At 40.1% G+C, this 18,650-nt stretch overlaps 1 protein-coding gene across 3 annotated transcripts in view; it reads right to left on the bottom strand.

Annotated features, from left to right (window-relative positions):
• Positions 1–16,437: 16,437 nt before the first annotated feature.
• LOC116231250 (N-heparan sulfate sulfotransferase 4) overlaps positions 16,438–18,650 on the bottom strand; it is a 158,138-nt gene continuing 155,925 nt past the window's right edge. For 2 of the 3 annotated variants that reach the window (XR_016466082.1, XR_016466083.1), the window contains exon 16: positions 16,438–16,921. The gene's annotated coding sequence lies outside the window, so the exon portion shown is untranslated. The remainder of the gene's footprint in view (positions 16,922–18,650) is intronic. The other variant, XR_016466084.1, reaches the window with a different exon arrangement.

The raw sequence follows: 18,650 nt of genomic DNA, 5'->3' as shown, positions 1-18,650 counted from the left end.
TGAGGTTTTGTTCACCATTCAGATTGCTCTAATGCATAGATGATGCTGACAACATTATTTTTCCTCCTTTCTATCTGATGAAATGGTGCATATGTGATATTTAAAATTAATAAGGCTGGAAATTCTGAATACCAGACAAGACACATGCAAGCACTATGACCAATGCTTCTTTCATAGCCATGAAAACAATACCCTGATCTTACAATTGCTTTGTATTTTCTTGTGCCTTAAAATAATGAGCAAAGAGGTCAACAGTAGTGTTGTTCATGTGCCAGATCATATGCTGTGGTGAAGGTTCAACCAAAGTCTGGAGGTCCATGCAAAGGCGGTGGCTTTGCTTGTGTGACTGGTGGAGAATTTGGAAAATAAGCATGCGTTCCTGCTATGCATCACTGCAGTGCTTGGTGCAGGCAGAAAAAGCATTTCACTGAATGCTGACAAAGTTAACTTCAGACACTATCATCTTCCCCTTCTACCCTCCAAAGCCTTATCTGAACTCATATGCTTATTTGAACCCAAAATAGTGTCTTTTTCTTCCTTACCATTCCCCACAAGACGGGATTGACATGAAGGGGGATGCTGTGCTGCTGGCAGCCACACTGCCCATCTCCATCACTGATCTGAGGCCACTGAGTCATTGCATTAATCAAATGAAAAAAAAAAAAAGAAAATCCATGTAATCGCAATTTTAAATTACCAGTCTGAATCAATAGATCAGATCTTGCCCACTCTTCTTAAGCTTGAGGTTGCCCTCATTTGAAACTTGGCATAGACTCTACCTTGAGTAGATGACCGTGCTGCTTCATGCCCTACAAAACACGTATAACAGACATAGATCTCATCCCCAGAAATTCTAGATAGTGAAAGAGGTGCAAAATACCAAGTCTTACTTGGCCAGTGAGGAAATTGATGACAGGGCTGGTTTTCTTTTCCTCTTTGCAACCCCAGTTTACCTTATATCTGAAGATAAACCCTTTGCCCCTTTGCAGCTTTAATTCTGGCTGCCCGCTGATCCTGAATCACATCAAGAATGGCTATGAACAGCATGGGATGTCAGTTAAAACTTGAGGTATGCCAGGACCAGTGACCACAAATGTATGAAGGCAATAGCATGGAGAGTGCACCCTTGAAACTTAAAGCTTAAATCAATTGGTTTTCTTCAGTGTGGCTGGGATATCAAGATTAGAAAGGTTTAGAAATGATTGAGAGGGAAAAGTTGGAGAAAATGAATTGATTTTGTCAGGGAAGGGGCAAAGAGCTGGGTGAAAGGAGAAAGCTGGAAGGGGTAACACTATGCAAAAAACTATAATAAAACAGGAAAGAAATCAGCTGTTTTCTGCAGATGCTAGAGATCAGTAAGATGTCATGAGCTCAATTTATTGAGAAATGAACTGGTGGTGCAGGGCTAACAGGCCAGATCAGAGCCATGGAGCACCAAGGGCAATAAGGCAGGGAGCGGGCTGCTGAGCTTCCTTGGAGGAGGCTTAAAGGAGAGGGATCGGACTGACCTCTGCTAGTATAAACCTGTGTGGTCCTGCTGCTGCTTCTCTGATCACGTGTGAAGGCTCAGTGACATTTTAATAGTTTTTTTGTTCTGCAGTGCATATTGCTCCCCTATTAAGCTATTTGTAATATCTGTATTATTGTTTTCCATTGCCCCGCTCTAAATGTGAGTGGTGTTGTCTCTCACATCTCTGTACTGCTGAAACCCCGTGCTAGGCAATTCTGGATATGTTAATATGTAAGAGCTGAAATGAAATTGTTACTAGGAGTCCCATATAAAACTGGAGAATTCAATGAATATAATAAATGCTGCACTCAATAAATCCAGTAAGCTCCACTGCGCTGTTTCTGCTCATAAATGCCATACTGAATAGGTATTTGGAGCGCTGCTGAATTATACATCACTGCTTCAACGTCTTGCACAGAGCTGTGCTCTGATGCAGCTCCTCGTGGGCATTGTGTTTCTGTGCAAACTGGACCTAAATCCTGCACCACTCTCCTGTGACACCTTGGAAATTTGTCTTTTTTTGTATTCGTTATGAGAGTAAATAACACAGCTTGACTTGTAATTACTTCAGTGTCCTGTTTTACTTTGCTGGGTTTCAATGTTATATTAGTTGCTGTTTCCACTTCCCAGATTTTCATGCAGCCTATGGCTGCAGGGTAGAGGCGACAGGAGCAAAGGAAACTTTGCAGACTGTGGGGAGGTGGGCTGTGTAGCACAAGTCTATGAACCACCACATCTCTTACCTAGAGAGGACACGGAGCCTACCCAAAAAGATTTTAGATCACAAACTGTTCTGCTCTCCCCTGTTCCTTCAATGTATAGAAACACCATACTCTGCAGGTCTTGGAAGAGTCTCCTTTGTACTTCTTCCCTCTCTTCTCACAGGTCAACGCAGCTGAAAAAAATATGTGTGCCTGTAAAAGGGAGATAATTAGTTGGTTGCAGCATCTGAAGAAGAATTTGTAATACTGGGACAGCTCCTAGGTAATTCGTTCCCTGATTTGGAGGGGGAGAGCTTGTGGTCTACAATAGGGTTGGTTGCTATTGGAAAGGAAACTGTTTTTTTTTGTTTTGGTTTGGTTTGTTTTCTTTTTTAATATAATATGGAGAATGAAGTATGCATGAAGAAAATGCAGGTGTTATTTGAAAGGCATGGTTGTTTCTGAAGATTGCTGTAACTAGTCTAGGAAGGGTAGATCCCATTTAGAATTTAAGAGAGTGGAGCTGTGCATTCAGGATGCTTATAGGGGAAAGTAAGACAGATCAGCCAGCAGAAGCTGTTGTAAGTGTTGAACAATAGCAATGTTATTAAGAATATCATTAATAAGAGAGTTAGCATTATATGAGTCTACAAGCTCTATTGCTAGGAATGAGGTTAGTTTGAAACCATGTGTATGTGGACATGGCTCCAGATGGACTTGGGTGGCTTCACAATTTGCTACTGGAGAAAGAAGTTCTTGCTGACATAACTAAGCACGCATGAGAGCAGTAATGTGCATACCTCAATCTGGGCTGTATGAATTAATTGATATCTGAATACTCAGTTTAGGTGAAACTACAACTGCCAAGCATTTTCCCCTCCTACATTTATTCTGAAGTTAAAGTAGTACTATGCTCTAGTCCCAGAGATGTGCCCCCTTTCTTGGCGGGAGGAAGGAGGAAGGCATTGAGTTTGTACCGGAGTTCTTAGTGAGACTGGAGGGGGAAAATGTCACGTTCTTCAGTGCCTCTTGCAGTTGTGGTAGTCCTTTCCTTCCCGTTCGCCTCAGTGCTAATGTGAAACTATTGGGCTTTCTCCAGGCTCGTTTTAATGGTGAGACTGATAATGGGTTCATTTTAGTGGAGAGAATTCTGCCACCATGTGATCCCAACAGCTGTTCTGATGTATTGTAACAGAGCTGTAACTGCTATGGAGTGCTGCAGGCACCCTCTGAAATGATGAAGACTTAGTTAACTGAAAGCCCATAGATTTTAAAAGGAGCAAAGCTTTTTGATCAGTGTTAAGTTGTGTTGCTTATATCATGTGAATAGATACTTATCATTAAGACATCAAAAGGAAAAGGACAACATCTCATTGCCTCCTGCTAGGGTGGTTCTTATATACATGTTGGCTAAAGGCAAAGTGGAATAAAACGCCTACAGAAAGCTTACAAGCTCTTGGAAAACAGCAGCAGGCACTTGCCACAAATAATATGGGGATAAGCAGTGTGCTTGGACAACAGTGCAGGCACATGGTGAAACCTGAGCAAAACACTTGGTACTTCATGATGCACAAGCCTGTATGGATTTATGTAAGCTTGCACTAGGTGCTTTCATGCTGCACTGTTATTGTGGTGGAGTCTTCTGCAGCACAGATGAGTGCACTGGATTCCAAGGGTTCTAATATATGTTTTATCTTATGCAGATTTTGAAAGAAGAAGTCCAGTTAACATCTACATACTCATGAATGAACCGCGTCTTTTAGTATAGAACTGTCAGTATTATTCTGCAGGGAGAAGAGAGGATTTTTTATATCCCACTGTCAGAGGCAGAATGAATCTCACCATCCAAACAAAGCTTGAGAGAGCTGACTGAATACCAAACAGATTTTTTCTAAAATGAGCCACGCTATTTATTCCCAGTCTGCGTTTTCCCTAAATATCAGACCCCTGTAGTTATCAAAGGTGCTTCCAACTAAGGAATCGTGCCTTTGACATAAACAAAGGACAGGCACCTAGAGATCATTCTTCCGAAACAGTTTTATAGCTAGTTAATCAATACGTCGCCACAGACATATCACCTTTCATTTTCTGTTTATATACCACTCTAGATCCTTGTATATAGTGTTGATGCTAGCACAAGGATACACAACCTTGGAGATCAATATGCAACCCTTCCTCAGGTATATTGATTGCCAGCTGCTATGAGAAAGATGATGAAGAATTCCTGTGGATTTCCTTTCTGCTCATTAAACCCTCATCCCATAACTGAGCTGTGACAGATGCTTATGTCCACAGTAGCACTACCCAAGGACACAATAGGCGGTGTGGAACCAAAAGCAGGGGCTTCACATGCCCCCAGGAGCTTACCTCTCCTGCTTGCTGAAAGGTTTAGGAACAACTTTGAGGCTGACAGCTTCTTGTTGTGAAAGTTTCGGCTCTGAGGGGTGATGCTGCTGGGCAATTCTTAAGCAGGTGTTCTCAGGGAATGTCTCTGGACAGGTGGGTTGAGCTGGCTTGGGGACATCACCCTGTCCTTCTTAACACCATAAATACTTAAATAATGTAATTGCTTTTTCCTCACTGTGCAGGAGGGAGAATGAATCAGCACAAACACCCAGACTGGTTAGCTGAGGATGGCAAGCTCTGTGCCGTGTCCCAGCCGCTTGGCAATTGTCCCCATCGCTGTACTCTGACTCTGCAGGCAAGCATCCAATTAATCACAGTCTGATCACAGTGGGACAAGGATCTCACTGCTCAAATAACAGTGAGGCAATGCTATGCTGGTGGTGTAAATTATGCAGTACAATCTTGGGAAGGCTGCAGGAAAGACAGTCTATCAAAATGCCATTACGTGGTGTGCACAACTTGCCACCAGTGTCTGGGCAGGCAGGTAGCAGTGGACTCTGTTTAATGACAAATTTAATGATGGACTCCTGAAGAATTACTGTCCTGAAGAATTACTGTTGATTACTCTTCTCATATACATTCAGCCTTTCTCCCTATGGGCACACGGTGAATGCATTTCAAATCGTCCTCCCTGGCCCGGTGAACAACTCTGAGTGAGTGCCAGCTGGGAGTGGTCAGATGTGGCTCTAAGGAAAAAATCTGTATTTCAAGGGCACAGATCCTCCTGCAGGAGGTAGGGGTGCATATGGGCAGCAAGGTGGGCTAAGGACACCTGGGGGGTATAGAGGTGAACGTTGTCACTCTGGGCACTGGTGCCCTGACCACCAGGAGACTCCACTGTTCTGAGATGGTCACCTCAGTTCTCTACCCTGTATGGAGGAGAAGCTGCTGTGCCAAAACCCCAACTCTTTGTTCCAAGCTCTCTGCTTATCAGACAGTCCCTCGACTTGTCTTTGCAGAAGCACAGCTCTTGGTGGCAGTCTTGGCCTAGGCTCTCATCCAAAGTATGAATGTGAGTGAGACTGCTGGCTCAGAGGGACCAGGCCATTTGTGTGGTTCTGGATATATAATAAAGAAGCTCCTATATGCGAGTGTGTGAGATAATGGCATCCACAGAATCATGTTCACGAGAGAAAGATGAACTTGTGCCATTATGCTTTAAAAGACAATATGGCTAAAAACTAGAGCTCTGTTGAACTCTTCAGAATAGCAAACATTTTTCCATCTCATTGGAGAATCCTCCTCCCAAAGCTGAATTAGGGTCCTGTCTGTTTTGTGCTTTATATGGGGACAGCGTTTGGTGAGAAATGAACAGCAATAGAATCTTAACCTTAACTTTTTCTCACCCCCTTGGAAAAAAAAGGATTATAAAAATGTGTATTTTGTCAAGATGGTAAGATTCAAAAAGGAGCTGGATCTGCAGTGCAGACCACTTGAAATAACATTATCTTGTATCATGGATGCCTTCTTGAAACTTTATTATCTCTGTTCCCAGTGCAGTGTGTTGCTCTTTCATGGCCTCTTCATATTCCCCAATCTGACCAATTCAGCAACTAAAAATAAATTGTCTGTTTTATCAGGGAATAAAAGCAGCTGAAGTATCCTGGGAGCTGTTTCTGCTCAGAAAAGCATAAAGTTAGAAACTACCTTTTTACAGACATTCATATTTTTGTTACAATGCATTTTGGACTATGTATTCATTAATCTTTTTCCAGCAGTGGCCATAATTAAACTTTACAATCAAAGTAATCTCAGGAAAAAGATCATGACTATGTTTCTTCAAAAAGTAAGAGTAGACAATAAAAGGTGAACACAAGGAAATAATATTTAAATTTAATCCCTGTGGTCTGTGCACTAACCTTTACCTTATCTCTGTTCTACGCAGTATTAGCTATTCCTTTTTTATTTTGGTTCCCTGGTTCTATTAGCTGATAACTGTATCATAAGGCTGAAGATATGTGAGTTGAATGTTTGTGACTGATTGTGAGATGGTTTCATGGATGGCTGATTGAAGACAAAGATGTTCTTATACAGAATCTGGCCCATATTGTTGCCCACTGCAATGATAACAGCCTATTGGAAGCAGAGGAGGCAAAACATTCAGTCTATGCAAAGGTGGTCAGGAAGACAAGTGAAATTATGCTGGATCCTAATTGGTATTGCACATCACGGCTGTACCAAAACACATGCATGAACCGGTCTCTCCTGTTTAACTGTATTTTAAGACTGACTGCAAATCCTAAAAATATCTGTAGGTAGTAGAATGGGAACGGGGTGGGAACATTTGAGAAGGGGAGCTGTAATCACTTTCTCACAGAAGTCTGACTCTGGATGTGGAAAGGCAGAGCTGGACATGAAGAGGATTCATGGTGGTCCTGACCCAGTGTCAGCAGTTTTATTGACTTAAAGCAGACTTTGAATGAGGTCTGGGAGCCTACATATCACTGAATCAGACCAATCAGAATGATTTGTAAACAGAGATGAATGAATTTAAGCAAGGTTGTGCTTCTTTCTTCTGTTCTCTAATGCTGGTACACTGAGATTATTAAAACACACATACGAATATAGACTTAAAAATAGTATCTTCATGAGTGGTGTCAGATTTTACATTTTTTTGTGTGTGAGGTACAGGCTTTTGCTCTGATGTTCATTTATAGATTTTTTTGCTCACTTTTTATTTTCTTAATGATTTACGAACGGCTTTGTAATCATTTCATTCCTTCTTAAAAAGCTTTTCTTTTTTTGAAGAAGCTGCAGTGTGTCAGATTAAAGTGCAAATACCCACTTGAAGACTCTTAGTGTCACAGAACTTGTTAGAGCCTTTGATTTCTGCATTTAATTATGTCTCATTGGATTATAATAATCTTATTCCTCCTTGTTTCTTGAACTCAGTTTTCCATACTTGTCTTGCACTTAATTAAAAGTGCCTCCTTTGCTGCTAGGCTGGTAGTGAAATTAAGGCTGACACTCGAGGGAACTTTGCATCTGGAGGAATCTTATTTTTAACCTCTCCAGCTCAGCACATGTAAGGCTCCTGGCAGGTGAACTTTATTCTAACATTGTGAAATGTGCCAAGAGAGTAGTCCCATCTGCATTGCAGGAAGATTGGAAAAAGTTCCTTTGAGACCTGTGTCAGATGGTGCTGCCTTCCAAAATGGTTTAAAATTAGTGCTGTACATTTAATCTGGTTTCACTCTTCAGACCTACCACTTGAGGTGCACCTGAGAATTCAGCATGCCTGGGTAAGTTGACACCAAGGAACAAGAGCCAGAGGCTGACAGGGTGCTTGAGTGGCAGAGCTGGGTATCCTGGTAGCATCTTCTGAAAAAGCCAGACGGGATAGGGTGCTCTTTGCTGGTTGTTGTCACCCCCATTATGGTTTGGGTGGTTGAATGCTTGCCAGACTGTAGGATCATATCCTTTACCAAATGGACCTAGGAAGCAAGGGTTTCCAATGTTGTCAATCAAAAAGAAGTCTTGTTTCTTCAATTTCTTCCCATAAATTTAATCTATTTCATATTGTTTGTTATGACAATAATAGCAGCAGTAGTATACAACAATATGGGCACGAACATCTAAAAAATGCCCATTTCGTAAGTTAGAGGTGATTTTCATTTTTCCTTTTCAGTAGTACATGAACTGCTTAAGAAATGCTCCTTTCAAAATTGCAATGGTTGAAATTCGAAAATTTGTATTTTTTTATTTTTATTTTTTGTGTAACCAGGTTTTCAAAAGTTTAGGAAGCCTACATATAAGCATAAGAACAATCTTGTGTTTGGCTCCCCATTTTTGATTTTTGAGAGCAAAAAAATATGTACTAGTTTCCATTCTTTCCTTACGTATAGAACAAATGATCACAAATCTAAAAAAATGAGAAGTTATTCTGGAAATCTGCTGTCAAACATTTGGGGTATATTCAGAAGTGAAAAGAAAACAACTTCAATGTTCTTTCAAAACAACCCACTAGACCAGGCTGCCCAGAGCCACATTCAGCCTGGCCCTGAATGCCTCCAGGGATGGGGCATCCACAACCTCCTTGGGCAACCTGTTCCAGTGTGTCATCACCCTTTGTGTGGAAAAACTTCCTCCTAATATCTAACCTAAACCTCCCCTGTCTCAGTTAAAAACCATTCTCCCTTGTTCTATCACTATTCACTCTTGTAAACAGACGTACCCCCTCCTGTTTATATTCTCCTTTCAAATATTGGAAGGCCACAGTGAGGTCTCACTGGAGCCTTCTCTTCTCCAAGCTAAACAAGCCCAGTTGCCTCAACCTTTCTTCAAAAGTTTGACAGTAATGCCTTGCACAATGTGAAATCCATGGCATTAAGTGCATGTAAAGATGTTAGTTATCTTATTTGTGTGCCTCTTAAATGTGGTGCTTCCATTGCTTTTTGTCTACCTAATGTTCAGCGTATGTGAATGCATCAGAAAAAGTATACAGATTTTTAGAGAGATTGTGCATCTATTTCACAAACTCATACTAAAATGTTCACAGTGCTTTCTCGAGAAAAAATGGTAGCTAATGCAGCGTAGGAAGGAGTGTAGGTCAAGTATTTTCAAGGAATTTTTGCCAGAGCTGTGCGCTAGATAGCATTCTATTATGCTAAGTCAATTATACAATTAGAGTCTGGTTCATTTCTTATCCACCTACAAGAAATGCTGCAAGGGAACAAAGTAAAGAACGTGCTTTTTGGCATTGTATATGTAATTGTGACTGCTTTGTGAGACACAATACTCACTTTGTGCTATTTGTTTTTAACCTGCTATCCAATAACTTTTAGCTCAGGTAGCTGACAAAATTCCTCGCTGTTCCAAGTACATGCAGTTGTTTTTGGTTCTGATTGCCTTATTTTCCACTTATTCCATTCAGCTCTATTCAGTGGAATGGATTTTTCTGCATGGCCTGTGACTGAAGACCCTTGAGTCATGCAGCTTCATGGGATCAGCCAAAGGATTTCAGTGCATTAACACTAAAGTGGTGGATTGATATTTTTGTGAATTAATACAGCTTTTCCCTTTGATCCTTGTTTTCTCCTTCCTGTGCTAGTGATGCAGAACTGGCCATGGTGCTTCTCCACCCCAGCTGTACCCACAGGTATCCAGCAGGCTCCTCCAAGGCATTTCCAACTGAATCTGACTGCTATGCTGCAAGGATCTGGTTGTTATGCTGGCAGTAATCTTTCTTCTGGCAGCTCAGAGAGAGTTTAAACTCTGCCACTGTAATGGGATTATGCTTTTATATCCTGAATGATTCCAGCTTCAGAGAAATGCTTCTAAAATCAGATTTGGATTCCCATGGGCTTTGCTTGTTTTGGGAAGCTGATGAGTGATGGTGCGATTCGTTGAGCTAATTGAGGAATGGCATAAGTAGCACAGGTTTCACGCTGGTCAGAGTGAAGCTTGCTGGAGACAATAAGTTTTGACTTTCCCAGTAAATCTGTAATCACTTCTTGCAAGCTTCTGTCTCCTCCTTGCCAGGTGTTGCATGTTGCCGTCCCTGAGGGCTTTGTGCTGCAAGCAAAATCCCTGGTGAAATTTGGTCTTGGTTTTGCTTCCAGTAGGCTGCCTCGGGTCCAGGATTAGTTCCCTCCTTAAGTACTGCCAGAGCATCAAATAATAGGGAGTATTTAAAACGGCAAATACTCTCTCATCCTGTCATTGTAGAAGTCCTTCTTAAGGTAGAACATCAAACTTGACTACCACTAAGTTTCCTTTAACGAGTTCTACTTCGTGCTGCCACCAATCCTACTCTCACCTGCTGAAATAATAATTCCTTACCTCTGCTGAGTTAGACACACTTAACACTCTAATAAAGTACACAGTGGATAGACTTGCAGTGAGGAGAGACTTCGATATGCTTGACTTCTTTTTCTTTGTTTGGGAAACACCACATGTTGCAGGTCTTGTAATTTGACTTGAACATAGCAATTGTGGGGCTTGGTTTTAATGAAATGTTTTGCTGGAATTTGTGGGAATACAAGAAAAACTGTTCAGAGCAGAAGCTGTGGAGCAAGATAAACAGCATGAGAACCAAGGTCACCTCTGGAAGAAGAAAGAACATCTCATGGCTCTGATTGGATAAGCGCCTGTGTGAACGGTCGAAGAGTGTTTTGTAGAATGCTCTGTTAACATGTAAAGGTGGATGGGAAAGTTGTAGGGGTGGATGGGAAAGCTAGAAAAAGAAAACTTGTGAAGGTATATAAGTGATGTGAGAACTTGTAATAAACAATTTGGATCATTCACATCTGAGTTTGTGCATCAGATGCTGCAGGAATTCATGAAGTTTTCTTTACCAAATATTAAATCTTCTCCAAGAAGGGCTTTCTATTTTGGGATGTTGGTCATTTCTCCCTCGTTATGTTTTTCAAACGCTTCTTGCTGTCATTATGGTCTCTTCATTAACATGTGTTTTACAGTGGTGATTGTTACGGTGATGCAGGAAATGGAGCAACTAGCTCAAACTGGATCTTCTAGTTTTCTTACTCTCCTGCAGTGTTTAGCCTCTGCAAGTAAAACTGTCTGGTAGCAATTTAGCCACTGTAGGAGAGATTTCCGTAACACAGACACACAAAAGAATAGCATTTTCCTCTGCTCATTTATTACAGAGAAGAAAGATTAGTGTCTGCCCCAGACTTGCTTTTGTTGGAAAAATAAAAAAGTTATGAAGGAATAAATTTTTAAGATAACAAGTGGCAAAAGGAAAAGGCAGCCAAAATGAACTGGAGTTATCTATGGACAAATGAATAATTTTAATTTGGCTCTAAGTTTTGTAATCAAAAAGTCAAGATTGGAAAAAAATTTCATTGGGAGAAACCCAGAAAGTGGATATACTCAGGGTTAAACATCTATGAAAGTAGTTTTATTGCACATTACGGAATTTTAGTGTCTTCATTGTGTCACTATTAAGTATCCAGAATTCTTATTTTTTAATGAGTAAAATAAAAATGTGCTTAATGTGCCAGTATTAAATAGGGCCATGAAAAAGACAAGTCTAAAAAGGATAATTCTACTTTAATACTCAGCGTTTGGTCAATTATGTCTTACAGAAAACAAGGAAATACAGAATGAAGAGTGGGCTTTTGGTAAACGTTTCATTTAGCTCTTCTTAGAGATTAATATTCTGGGGGCCAAAAATCAATTTTATACTTATGAAGGAAGAGTGTATAAAGTGCAACAAATATGGCACGGAGAGGTCTGTGTGTTAGGGGTCTTTGTAGTGTCTAAGACAAATGAAGACAAATTGTGATCGAAACCATCCAGGACTGTTTACAACATCTGTTCCAAATAAGGACTGGAAACCCTGAGAACTTTCAGACATATTGGCAATCGGACTGCAGAGAGAAGGGTGAGGCATCTCGTAGCATGTAGTTTCCAGTCTGTTTCTAACGGATCTAGTTTTCAGACAAGTTAGAAGTGTAAACCTAACAAGATTTTTGCACAAATTTTATTAACACAACTGAAGATTATAAGAAAATAGAAATTATCTCTCAAGTATTTTCCTTTAAAATAAATCTTTTTCTGAATACTAAATAACTCTGAGCATTTCTCTAATTTACACTTCTGTTCTAGATTCACTTACTGAATCAATGTGTTACCAACAGTGATGTAGTGAGAGACCAGCTGAAGGGAATATAACCTCACTGGGCTGGAAGGTCCTGGGGATCACCATTGCCATATGAGCCAGTCCAGGGTGTGAAGGTGTTTTCATTTTGGGGTTCAGTGGATGTGTACTTTCACACTGGTTGCAGCAGAAAAGCAAGTTCAGCCACCATGCTTTTCTGTGGGATGTTTGCTGTGCATGCACTTCCAATGGGCTTGGTCTGGATGTGACCATTATTACCTCTATGTGACCATGAAGATGAAATGGCCACATTCCCTATGCCAAAGGCAGCCCAATGATGAAACATCAGCCCACTGAGGAGCTGCATGCTTTCGGAGGTTGATTCATTTTGGATGCTTTGGACACTTGACTTTATTGCGTGATGAGTAGTTCACCTCATTATGCAAATATGCAGAAACTTTAGCAAAACTATGTGAAAATTACAGAGCAATGCTGGAAAAAAAAAAGTAGCTACAGCACTACAGAAGTGGTGATTTAGGATCTGCACTAAAACTTTCAGCTGCTGAGCAGGCTTCTGTAGTCATAAATATCCTCCTTCATATATAAGTTTTCCATGTCAGAGGAAAAAAATGCTGTTGCAAGATGTCATCAATATAAAACATGTTTGTAAAAAAAAAAAAAAATTTAAAAAAAATCTCAGCTACCCTGTGTGTAAGGGGATTGCTTCTACTAAAGTGGGGTTTAGAAACACCACTACAACATGGTCGTTGTTCTAGCACTGACAGCTTCTCACAATGATCCAGGCAAGACCTGAAATCTCATCTTCAACTAGGTCTTGTAACAAGAGGGGGAAGAAGAGGTGGCTTCCTGGCTGTGCATTTAACCCTTGGTAAAATGAGTTTTAGTGTTAAGCAAGGTTGTTGTCCATTCTGATTGTCCCAGCTGCTTTGGATTGCCTCCCTATATCTCCCTAAGCTGAAAATATTTTTATCTTGAGTTATTGAATCATATCTTTTAAGAAGATTGAAGGGAATTAAGTCTCCAGGCTCAACTCTCTTCTCTTCCAAGCAGATGAAAAATTTGAGTATGTTCAGTGTTGCAGTTACTGGAAATAGATGAAGTCTGCAGAGGATGAACTGGGATCCATAAAAATGTTCTTCCTGCTTATGATGACAGTTTGTAATTTAACTTCAGCTCCCAACTTAATGATGGCAGATTTACACATGGTGCCATCCAACGCTGTCTTGCTTTATAACTGAGTAGCTCCCTGAATTGGAGCTGGGCATTTGAAAAAAGTATAGGAATAAAGCAGAAAACTAGCAATATCTAAGAAAACCTCATCACACTCATAGTACATGTTACTTCAGTTAATGAGGTTATTCAAAAGTAATTAAAATGCATATAGTTTATGAAATGGAAGATGGTGCCTACTTGTGAGTTATGTTTTTCCTCAGTGAATGCTAGGAACATAAGAAATTGGTACAGGAAAACATGGTTACTATTGAAATATTACAGGCAGAACAGCAGATATTGATGTTGAGATGCAGCCCCAAGGAAGACAGACAGAGAGAAAGAAACAGTGAAAGCAGACCACAGTACAGCAAGGAAGCTGTCCTTTAGCAGGAGGGAGAACAAGATATACTCTAGACAGAAAACTTGTGATATTCATAAGCCCTATATATCCATACAGTAAAAAAATAAGTGAAGACTTAATACATATTTTTATTTTCCCGTATAAAATACCCTTGCTACAGTTTATGCTGGGTTTTACTGCATGTGGTACAGAAATCTCTTTCAGTAGTAGGTGTGGTATCTTGATAGGATTCCAACATCCTTCTTAGTCCTGCTGAGCAGATCAGAGGTTCTGGTGTCTCTTGGAAGGGAACTCAAGTTCAATTCATGGATTTAGACACAAGTGACAAGCAACTGCTCTGGTGCCTCTTACACCTGCGTACCATATGGGGGGTAATCACTTGGTAAGATAGACCAAAACTGCTCAATGCATCTGAAGGGATAAAAGCAGAACCTCTTAAACTGTGGGTTTGTGGTGTGCAGCTGGAGATGTGCCTCAGGCCACTGGAAGGCATGGGCTTCCTCCCTAGCAGTGAATCTGGGCAGTAGTGAATTTGGCTCTGGTGCTCAAATTGAACTGCCTGGTTATGTAGTGCATTGAGAATTTCATGTCAATAAAACCATGGGGTTTTTCCAGCCCTTAGTCTTTATGGGGTAACTGAAAGGCTTTTTATGTAGCCAAGATTGCTTATAAAATCTTAAATGCTTCATGCTGCAGAACAATTTTTGTTTGCTTACTTGGTGCGATTACACAAAGCTCTGAAGGAAGATGTGCTGTTACTATAATATCGTTAAACAACATTTTCTGTTGGTGAGTCTAATCTCTCCTTTATGAGAATATCAAATCATCATCGATGTTACTGGGAACTGTGTGTCTTTGGAGGGCATGCAGATTAACACAGAGATGATTCCTTGGCTGGGGCCAACACAGTGAAGCAAAAAATATTAAAGGAAATGTCTATAAATAACTGACTTGCAGGAAGTCCTGTAAGAACTCGTCCCTCAGATATCCAGCTCTTTCTCGTAATTTAAATCATAGTATGGAAGGAAGTTAAATTACTCGACAGGGAATGTGGCTTACAGATAAGTTCTGCGAGACAGCAGAGTTAGAGAAGTAGTAAGTACAAAGTCAATTGAATGGCAAGCAATTATCTCCCAAATTAGAGAGCTTTTTTGAACCCCCATAGCATTTTTATGGAATCGCAAGTTAGACAGATTAAGGAATCCCCCTCCACCCACTACTGACCTTCCTCTGGCTGAAAATAACCTCTGAAAAAAACCACAGGATAATTCTAACTACCAACTCATAAACCTAGTTGACCTTCCGTGGTGAAAACGGATTTGTGTATTAACATGTTACAGTCCTCTTCCAAAGAAAGAAGGCTATAAAACGAGCCCATATTTGATTAGACTTAGCTGCATCAGGAAGAAATGGCTCTGTAAACAAAAAGTGGAACGTATGGGTTTATTTAGATATTTTAAATGTTTTTTTTTTCCCCCAATCTAACAGCTGCAGCAGACTGAAATGCAAATATCAGTCTGGTTTCTGTTGGAAATTGCTAATTCTTCATGAATTTGATGATAAATTACATCTAAAATTCATTTCTGTAATTCTATAAATCAATTTCTAACTGGAATGTGGTTATTTAAATACATGAAAAAAATGGCCTTCTACACTTCTCATGAACTGTGTGTAGAAAGAACCTGAGCTGAGAGCTTTTAATACTTCCAGATTTCTCTTTGTCTGGGAGGGAATAACGTGATTCCAAAATCTGGAAGGAGAAATGCAAGCATTAATGAATGTAATAGAAATAGTGCTTTTATTGGAAGAACCCCTCTATCTTTTTACTAAATAAGATTTTTCTTTTTGGTAAAAATACAGGTGCTGTTCAGATTTGTTGTTGGGCTTTGGCTGTGATTTCCACAGGGTTTCGTTTCCCCACTGGGAAATAGATAGGAAAAATAAGAGGTGGTTAGGAAAGAGCTGAGTGACAGGAAAAAATAGCTACATTCGTTCAGTAATCTCTTCATTTAGATGTATAAAGGCATTTGGGATCCAAAGAAGCAGACAGGCGAATGTCTGTGCAGGCTTTCAAAAGAGCCTGGCTGTCTGATTCAATTGCTAACAAATAATTACAATAGAAAGCCAATCACTTGGTTTCTGAGGGCCTGAAAGTCATTTTTGAAAAGCTGACTTGAAGCCCGAAAATATTTTGAAAACTTTACCTTCTACATCTCCCTTGTCTGAAAGCATCAACCAGATCCAGAAAGAAGCCAGACTGATATTAAGATCTGGTCTGCAGTGTCACTCCTAATTCACTTAACCAAAAAAAGCTCTAGTGAGATATAATCTTTTATTCTTTAAGGTTTGCACTAGGAATTCTTGGCCGCAACGTGATTTAACGTCATTCTGACATAGATCTGTAAAACAAATGAATATTGTATAATAAAAAATAGAAGCATAATGATATTTTAGGGGGAAAAGACCCTTGATGACCCCAGACTTGACTTAGTTAATACTGCCTGCCAGGAGGGAGGCAGCTGATCGGGCACTGTGTGTCCCAATGTGTCCAGGCTGCTAAGGGAGAAGGTGCTAAGTCAGTATGCAAAACCAAATTCACTGCTGAGGTCATTGAAGAGCAGAAAGTGCTCAGAAAGTGCGAGAGAGGAAATAAAAGCTCTGAGTACAATACACCATCAGAAGTGTTTATTCTGCAGAGGTGAGAAAACTAATAATAAGGTGTATTCACATCAATTATTTAAAACAATTCCAGCAAATATTGACTTTGACCTCCCTCACCACCCCCCAACAAAAATACTTTGAGTGATTAAAATGCATTTTGATTTATTTTTCTTCAACACCAAATACTTGTTTATCTGGATTTGCTGTCGTCACATGGGGCAAGAAAGAAAAAAACAAAGAAAAGGCTTGGGCAAGACTGTGAAGTTTTTCCTCAGCTCTATCAAGAGAATGTCTTTTGTTTTGAAATACTACAGAAATGATATTAAGACTTATAAAAGTTATCCAGTCACTGGAACATTGATCACTTCAGAATCTGTGTTGTTTGCAAGTCCTCATTTGGTTTTAGTAGCTTTTCTACATAGGATAGTGATGGAGACAAATCCATAGGCAGGTCCACACCTTTGCAGTTGCACTAAGAGGATGAACTGAAAGAAAAAGAGAAAATAAGGACAATATAGGAATTTTCCTGCAAGAAAGCTTTTCTTAAAATAAAATCTTTCAAGCAACAGTTCCAGAGATATTTGAGCTAATACAATGATGGATAGTCTAACATTTAAAGCTAATTTTCATGTTCCGACACTGATGAGGACAAGTTTAGTGAGGTGACTGTATGAGTTTTTAGCCTTTTCAGAGAGAGAGTATTTACCAATAAGAGAGTGAGTACTTTAATGTGAGAGCTGAAATGGCAAAGTTAAATAGCATGTGCAAACAAAGTTGCTCACGACAATAGTAGTGAACTTAATCTTACTTAAATACAATAAAATTGGACACTTAATCTCTGCTGATTTATATACCTATGTTGCACTCATTTGGATGGTATTTTGCTTACCTATTATAAACATCAATTTTATACCCATTATAAAAATAATTTGCTACTGTTGGAAACTAAATAATGAGTTGGGAGTTGATGTCTAACTTTAAGGTGGCCCAGCTCAGCTGAAGCAAGCTCCCTGCAACCCATTCATTCTTGGCTGATGGATCAGGAGATGAGCAATATTCCATCTTCTCACAGGCTCTGCCTGTCATGTAATTTTCATGCACTACTCTGGTTCAAAATTTAACATAAGCATGGAAGGAGAAGGGAAAATATTCAGCTTTTGCCTTCGTATTCAGGGCATGTCCTTGCTGCCTTATCGCATCAGAGAGCCTCAACCCGTCAGTGCTTTCATTACTCCACATTTTCCTCCCCCAAGAATTTATAATGTCACCATCTTAATTTGTTTTGGGGACACTTGGCAGTCTGATTCCATATCAGAGAGAAAATTTGTTTTATTAGAAAACATCTATAAGCAGTTAATCTGGCAACTTTATTTCAGACCTTGAGAGGTCAATACATAATTTAGAAGTTTTTGGATGCCACTCTAATTGCTTCTCACTCAAAAAGAACCTCAATTACACAGACTTGGTTTTCTGAGGGCCAAAGTCCTACTTCAGTTATCAAAACTGCTGTAGTACACCCACGTCAGCCTCTGAGGTATTCAATTTGTCGTGTCCGAGATGGAGGAGATGGGAGCAGATAGAAACCTGTGCTGTGGGAGATCAGACAGTACCCTGTGGGGTGCTGGGGTGGGGAATGGTGCACAGCTCGTGGCAGTGATATGACAAGGCTGGCAGCAAGTCAGGAAGCCCCAGCTATGCCATAGCAATGATCAACTAACAGGATAGGAAGAAAATGTGCTCTGTAATAGAAATCAAGCTAACGTTGGCTTTCCCAGCAGTGATAAGGTGGAGTGAAACTTCAATCACACAGACTGTGCTTGATGAAACCAGATCCTGGGGTCAGCCAGGGTCTTCTGGAATTAATGGGAAGATTCCTACTGGTTCCAGTGGGCAGTAGGTCAGGTTCTTAGTGCAGCAATACTACTTCAAACCTATATAGGAATCAGTATTTCCAGGGCAGTGGAAGATAACTGCAGCCCTCCAGGCCTTTGGGATGTAAAACTCAGCTTGATTTACAGCTTGCACCTCATGGAAGTATTGCAGAGACAAAACCTGCAGCTTATGAATAGGAACGAAGTCCCAGCATTATCTTTCAGAGCTACAGCCCCCTTGCCATGAATAAATGTTTCATTTTTATTGCATTTGTTTTGCTGGTCTTTAAGAATCTCAACAATTACATGGTCAGAGATATCAAAGGCATAAAAGAAATCGAGA

This window comes from Phasianus colchicus, chromosome 4, assembly GCF_987193195.1.
Source record: "Phasianus colchicus chromosome 4, bPhaCol1.hap1.1, whole genome shotgun sequence".
NCBI lineage: Eukaryota > Metazoa > Chordata > Aves > Galliformes > Phasianidae > Phasianus > Phasianus colchicus.
Note: the sequence above shows the minus strand (reverse complement) of the source record. Positions and strands in the feature narration are given on the sequence as shown.